General features: G+C 39.3%; 1 pseudogene; it reads right to left on the bottom strand.

The window, feature by feature from the left end:
• Positions 1–4786: 4786 nt before the first annotated feature.
• On the bottom strand, positions 4787–5990 carry LOC111146208 (annotated as a pseudogene).
• Between the last annotated feature and the right edge of the window lie 1228 nt (positions 5991–7218).

Here is a 7218-nt window from a genome sequence, read left to right as displayed (position 1 = left end):
GGAGCCCGATGTGGGACTCCATCCCAGGACGCTGGGATCATGACCTGAGCCGAAGGCAGCTGCTTAACCAACTGAGCCACCCAGGCGTCCCAATTTCAGTCATTTTTAAAAGTGTGAGTTTCACTTGTTCCTTGGCTATCACCAGTACCCACTATAGATTGACAGATGTGTACACTGAGGTAAAAATCATCACTGATTTACTCGGATCTTCTCACCTCCTCTTTCACTAAACAGACAGATAAGCTATGAACTGGGCTCTGTTCCTCACCATGCCATGCTGAACTAGTGCTGAGCTACTGTTGGCTGGGTTTTGTTCTGTAAGAGCTATTAGTCCAGGGAGGAAACAGAAGTAAAATATTTCAGACACGTCCTATGCTTTCCTTTAAGCCCTTTCAACTTCCTTTTACCTTGGTCTCTTTGTGATACACGTCACCATGACCAGACCTTCTGGAAACAACCCCTTTAGTCTAAAATACAAGTGTTCAGGAGTCCCTGTCTTCTGGGCTGCATATCCAATATCACTGAGATTTTTTTCTCAGGCATTACCAACGTGCTTTATGTGTTTGTTTGCCTCCCTCCCGTTTAGTAGTAGAAATTACATATAAAGCTCGGTGTTTATGTGAGCTTCATCATTACCTCTCAAAGGGTTTGAAGGATCAGCTAACTAACATACAGAAGGACCAGGGATACCTTTGGGGCAAGACATAATATTAATTACTGGCATGTACTTCCCATCTCCTTTGTAATAATACCATCTCTGCTACCTGATGAGCACCTCCACTAGAGCCTGGAGGAGCTCTCATTCTGCAAGCAGGAATTCAGCCAAAATTACCATCTAAAGTCAGAAAAGTATTTCAGCAACAGAGGGGTCTTTGTATATGCAGAGTCTCCTGCATGTGGCTGGTTGGCACGGCCAGTCAGTTGTGGGATACCTGTGGGCACCAGCCAGGTAAGGCCACAGACCAATGAGGAGACCTCATCCCACCTCTGCAGATGGGTACAGCAGGGATCTGAGAGACACAGGGGGTTTGAAGCTCGTCGGGTAAGGCAGTGTCAGTGAAGATAATGGTCCTTCACAGATAATCCAGCCAGGCAGCTCAAGCCAACAATGCATTTTATCTTTCATTTTTACAAGACACTGGTGAGATCACACACACACACACACGCGTGCACACACACACACACACACACACACACACACACACCCCATGCTGGCAAAACAGAGAAGTGACTATACAAAGCTACAAAACAGCAACTGTTTTGTTTTTTGGTTTTTGTTTTTTTTGTTTTTTCTCAGAAATAGAAAAGCAAAGGTTTAAATCACTGCAAGCAAGCTTGCTACTTCCTCTTTTTTGTTTGTTTGTTTTCTGTTCAAATTTGGCCCAAATATCCATGGCAGAGGAAAATGAGATGGAGAGCACGAGTCAGACTCTCTCTCGTTAGCTGCTTCTAAATCCTCTCAGCCCTACAGGAACCCTGATCTGTGTATTCTGAAAATGGCAAGAGATACGTATTGTATATTCAAATAATAAATATAGCAGTAAAACCAGGATTCAAGGGTTGTTAATCTCAAACATATTATGGGATTGCAGAGCAACTAAGGTACTGAGTGTCTCCATTTTAATTACCAGGATTGGCAGAGGAATCCAATTATGTTGCTGTGTCCCCAACATAACCCTTTCTGTCTTTGTTTGCTGCTCAGCTATTCTGAGTGTGTTTTGATCACCTTTATTTGTTTGTTGTGTTTTGTCTTCTAGTATGCAAGCCTCCTGCTCTAATTTGAGAGATATTTTTGGAGGTTTTGTTCTCATCGAGAGCTGCTCATCTTCCTCTTATAAGCGTGAAATGTTTCACATTAAAAATATTTTTTTCTTTTATCATTCCCTGGTGGAATTGAGGCAATGAGGATGACTGGCTTCCCATATGTGCCAGACCATTGTTTGGATCTGATGGTTACAGGCACAAATTAGTCTTACTCAGAGCTCTGACATCACTGGAAATTTCAGTCTAGGAGTACATTTTTATTCCATATGAATTCTTAGTGCAATGCAAAGAAGGGATCCTTAGACTTTCTGTTTCTAAACATCTTTTCACACCCTAGAACTGAATAGAAATAAAATGTTTAATTCAAATGATCACTTTTCATTGATAGTTGGGGCAAAACATTATCTGCATGGATAATGAACAGCATTTTTATGATAAAAATTAAATTAGTCACCAAGTTCTTTCCATCCTACCCTCTGTTTTCACTGAAATCTAACCTTTCATTTCCACTCTTGTTGCCAATACCTGCTTTAGCCTTCATTGCGCTTCCACAATTATTTCAATAATTTTCTAACTGAACTCTGTTTCTAATCTGTCTTTGTTATTTCCCTGTCGCCCATTTTTTCCTCCAAAGCACAAACATGGCCAGCTCATTTTTCTGCTCAAACATTTTACAAGGTAACCTGCTATCTATGAAATACCACTCACTCCCCTCATCTGACATTTAAAATCTTCTCTGGCATGGCACTGATCTAACCTTTCTAGCTGGACTCTATTTCCTCATATCAACACTTCCACCAAACTCTGTTATCAACTCTATCTCAACAGGCAACATATTTGCCTAACACTGACTTACTGTTTTACTCGTGCTCTATTATTGGGCAAAAATTGGGTTTTACCTCCATTTTCTTATATTAACCAGATCTTGTTCTTCAGGATTAAGCACAATTGTTACTTATTGGGGCTGTCTTTACCATAATACTTCTTTGTAACCTATTTGGGGCTTGTGTTATCTTCATTGTGTTCATAGTGATCTCCTCCAGCATATTGTGAACTCCTTGAACATAAAGATTATGTTTTATACATTGCTGTATAACCCCCATTGCCTTGGTACTCTGGCATTCCTATAGGTACACATTCATTCATCCAACAAATATTCATTGAGCTCCTATTTAGGATCAAGTGCTGTGCTGCATGCTAGGGATGTAATAATGAACATAACACACAAAATTTCCTATGCTTATGGAATCTATATCCCATTGGAGGAGAAAAGATAAGAAATAAAGGAAGTTAGTAAATATGTAGAACTGGGGAAGAAAATAAAACTGTGAAAAAGGTGGGGAAATGTCATTGTACATAGGGTGACAGAGGGGAAGGTGATATTTGGAAAAGTAAGAAAGCTGAAAAAAGTATAAGATAAGGTCATGGGACACCTGGAGGGAAGAGATTTGCAGGCTGATACAACAAGTGCAAAGGCCCTGTGAAGGAGTTGCTGAAGGTGAAAGAGAAAGGGGGAGAATAGGGCCAGGTGAAACGGAATTATAGGGTGGATGGAATGGACAGTGATGAGTAGTCATACAGTAACTTGGAGTTAATTGTAAGGACTCTGGCTTTAATTTGAATATTATGGAAGATTATTGTCAGATTTAGGCTGGAAAAGAAAATGGTGTGAAATATAATTTAAAGTATCATCAGTTTCTGAAATTGTAATGGATTGAAGGGGGCCAAGGATGGAAACAGAGGGAAGAGTTAGAATATTATGACCACTTGAGCTTGAGTAAGTGGGTGTGGTACATTCTGGGTATAACTGTATAGGATCTGTATTAACTCGTTTTTCTAACTAATAGCATAAATGCCAAAATAAATAAATAAATAGATAAATAAGCTAGATATACACTCTGTGGTCTTGGAAAAGACTCTACCCCTCATCTTTGTCTTTTATGATGATGCTCTGAATGACAAATTTTACTAAACATTATATAATGTGATCTAATCAAAATGAGATGAAGAAGGAGGAGGGCAGGGGGAAGGAGAAAAACAAAACGATCCTCTCTGACTCTTGTTGCACTGACCCACGACTGCCACTTGCCCAGTTGATAGTAGTTGATAACAGAAAATATGTCATAGCAAGTTGTTACAGCTTCTTTGATGAATTGTTTTCCAGATATCTTTTTTCATGCATATGCTTCCTAAAAGAAAAAATTAGATTATTTTAACTCTATTCTTTTTTTTCCATTTAAGACAGGGAATACTTTATTCAAACTCACCAGAGAAATGGTCAACTTGAGTCTACAACAAAGCATCATGTTTTGTTTATTGGTGGTTTTTTTTTTTTTTTTTGCTTTTTGCTTTTTTTATTTATTTAAACTCAATTTAGTTAATATATACTGTATTATTAGTTTCAGAGATAAGAGTTCAGTGATTCATCAGTTCCATACAACACTCAGTGCTCATTACATCAAGTGTTCTCCTTAATACACATCACCCAATTACCCCATCCCCCCATAGAACTCCCCTCCAGCTTGGGTAGATATAACAAAATGTCATGTTTTAAAGCATAGGTCAGTAATTGTGTGTGAGAGTGTACACTGTTACATACAAATTAGCTGGTCAGAGCACATTTCAATGTTTAAAACAGAGTAAGCTTCCCTGTAAAAGCAGCACCTTTGTGACATGTTTTTTGTTTTTTTTTGTTGTTGTTGTTGTTTTTTGCGGAGGGGAAGCTGTTTGATTGATTGATTGACTGATTGATTTAGTTCAGTTAGCCAACATAGTTTTTAATGTAGTGTTCAATGACTCATTATTTGTGATAAAGATGCAGTTCATCTATGCAATGGAATATTACCTAGCTGTCAGAAAAGATGAATACGTACGATTTGCACTGATGTGGATGGAATTGGAGGGGATTATGCTCAGTGAAATAAGTCAAGCAGAGAAAGACATATGTTTCACTCATATGTAGAATATAAGGAATAGCACAGATGACCATAGGGGAAGGGAGGGAAAACCGAATGGGAAAAAATCAGAGAGGGAGACAAACCTTTGTGACATCTTTAACTTTAGTAGTCTTTTCCTCAGAAAACTCTCCTTCCTCCATGGCCTCACCCACATACCAGTGAACAAAGGCATGTTTGGCATCCAACAGGTCAAACTTGTGGTCCAGGCAAGCCTAAGCCTCAGCAATAGCTATGGTGCCACTCAGCATACACACGGTTCACTGTACTTTGGCCAGGTCTCTACCAGGTAGCACATTGGAATACTGGAAACCAGTGCCAACTTTGAAGCCAGAGGAGCACCTGTCCACAAAGTGGATGGTACACTGGTCCTGATGGTGGCAATGGCAATGTTGACATCTTTTGGAACCATGTGTCTATGGTACCACAGACAACAAGCTATGTATTTACCATGGCGAGGGGCACATTTCACCATCTGGTTGACTGTCTCAAAGCACACACTGGTGGTCTCTGCTACAGAAAGCTGTTCATGATAGGCTTTCTCAGTAGAGATGACAGTAGCATATATATGACCAGAGGAAAGTGGATATGGGGACAGAACAGCCGGTGGTCTGGAATTCTGTCAGATCAACATTCAGGGCTCCATCAATTCTTAGGGAAGCAGTGATGGAGCACACAATTTGACCTATCAACCTATTCAGGTTAGTGTAGGTTAAACGTTGAATATTAAGGTTTCTACGACAGATGTAATAGATGGCCTTATTGTCTACCATAAAGGCACAGTTTGAGTGCTCCATGGTGGTGTTGGTAGGGAGGATGGAATTGTAGGGCTTAGCTACAGCTGTGGAAACCTGGGGGGCTGGATAAATGGAGAACTTCACCTTGGACTTTTTGTCATAATCGACAGAGAGAGGTGATGAGAAGGTCAACGATCTCCTTGTCAATGGTGTAGTGTCCTTGGGCACAGTTATTAGCAATATCTTTCTTGCCTATGATGAGATGCTCAGGGTGGAAATGCCATCAGTAGGTTCCATTGTGAACTTCATCAATTACTATGGGTGCCAGGTCTCCAAATACTGCCCTGGGCACATGTTTGCCAGCACCCCTTTCATTAAAGAAGGTGTTGAAGGAGTCATCTCCTTCCCCAGTGGTCTTGTCACTTGGCATCTGACCATTGGGCTGGATGCCATGTTCCAGGCAATAGAGCTCCCAGCAGGCATTGTCAATCTGGACACCAGCCTTGCCAGCATGGATGGAGATGCATTCATGCATGGTTGCTGCTTTGTGGCTGCCAAGCAGATGGCAGAGAAGAAGAGGAAAGCTTGTTGCCTCTTACAGTGTGACTCTCAAGTGGTTGTTATAAGAGAACCTCTTAATTCTATTCTTAAAATTCAGCCATTTTGTTTAGTCTGCGGATATAAAAATTCTCTTTTCTTGGCTGCTCTATCAATTCTCTCACATGTGAATCAATAAAAATATAAGATTTAATAAGTACCTTCAAGGCATAGTTCTATGAATGTAAGGCAAAGCCTCACAGATTACAATGCTGTTGGGAAGACAAATTACTACATGCATTCTGAATAGGGTAGTGGTGTTCTGAATAGGGTAGTGGCTCAATGCTAGTGACTGAAGAAAAAAAAAATAATGTATAGCCAACTGATTGTGTCTCATAAGCAGAAAAAAATAAAAACATACTAGCAATTCTGTACAAGGACCATCCATCCATTCTGTGTTGATGTATTAGAGAGATTTTATTAAAGAATAAATAGAAATAAGGTAGAATGAAAAGGACAAGAATTCCAGGTGTAAAGAGTATATAAATAAAATCATGGGAGAGTGTTTGGGCAGTAGATTATATAAAATGGATCAAATAAGTTGGAATAGAATAAAAATAAGACTGTCCACAAGGCTTATGCTCTAATAACAAGAGATTAAAATACCCAAGTGAATAAAGATGGACTCTGGCCCATGCACAATGAATAGCTGCTAAAAGATTTTTAGTTGGTATAAAAGGGAAAGAAAAATTTGAAACTATAAAAACTTCATTTAATAAAGCTCAGACAGCTAATAATACATTATATGTTTATAAAAAAATATTTTTAAAAAAAGGAAGCCAGGTACAAAAAAGAGAAAGAGTTCTGAGCCCCCACATAACTTAAACAATGATAATTTTGAGACATCTCTAAAAGCCCATCTCTCATCTTAAATAATAGGTTTGCACTTCTTTGCAAACCTTTACACTGGTATTCCATAAACCATAAAGGAACAGAATTCTGGATGAATTTTCTATTTCTAGGTCAAAAGCCAGTATTTAATTTGGGTTAAATAGTGGCTTGGTCATTTTACAGCCTGTAAGGAAAAGCACGACAACATTTAGAAGGGGACAGGGATTTTTCCTGTTATAACCTTGGCTAAAGCCACACTGTTTATGCTATTGGTTGCTAATCCAAATGCCACAGTCCAAAGAGAGGTACTGCGTACATCACAATGGGACTGATGA

Source organism: Enhydra lutris, unplaced genomic scaffold (assembly GCF_002288905.1).
Source record: "Enhydra lutris kenyoni isolate GAN:26980312 unplaced genomic scaffold, ASM228890v2 scaffoldscaffold2, whole genome shotgun sequence".
NCBI lineage: Eukaryota > Metazoa > Chordata > Mammalia > Carnivora > Mustelidae > Enhydra > Enhydra lutris.
This window is presented reverse-complemented; position numbering and strand designations above follow the sequence as displayed.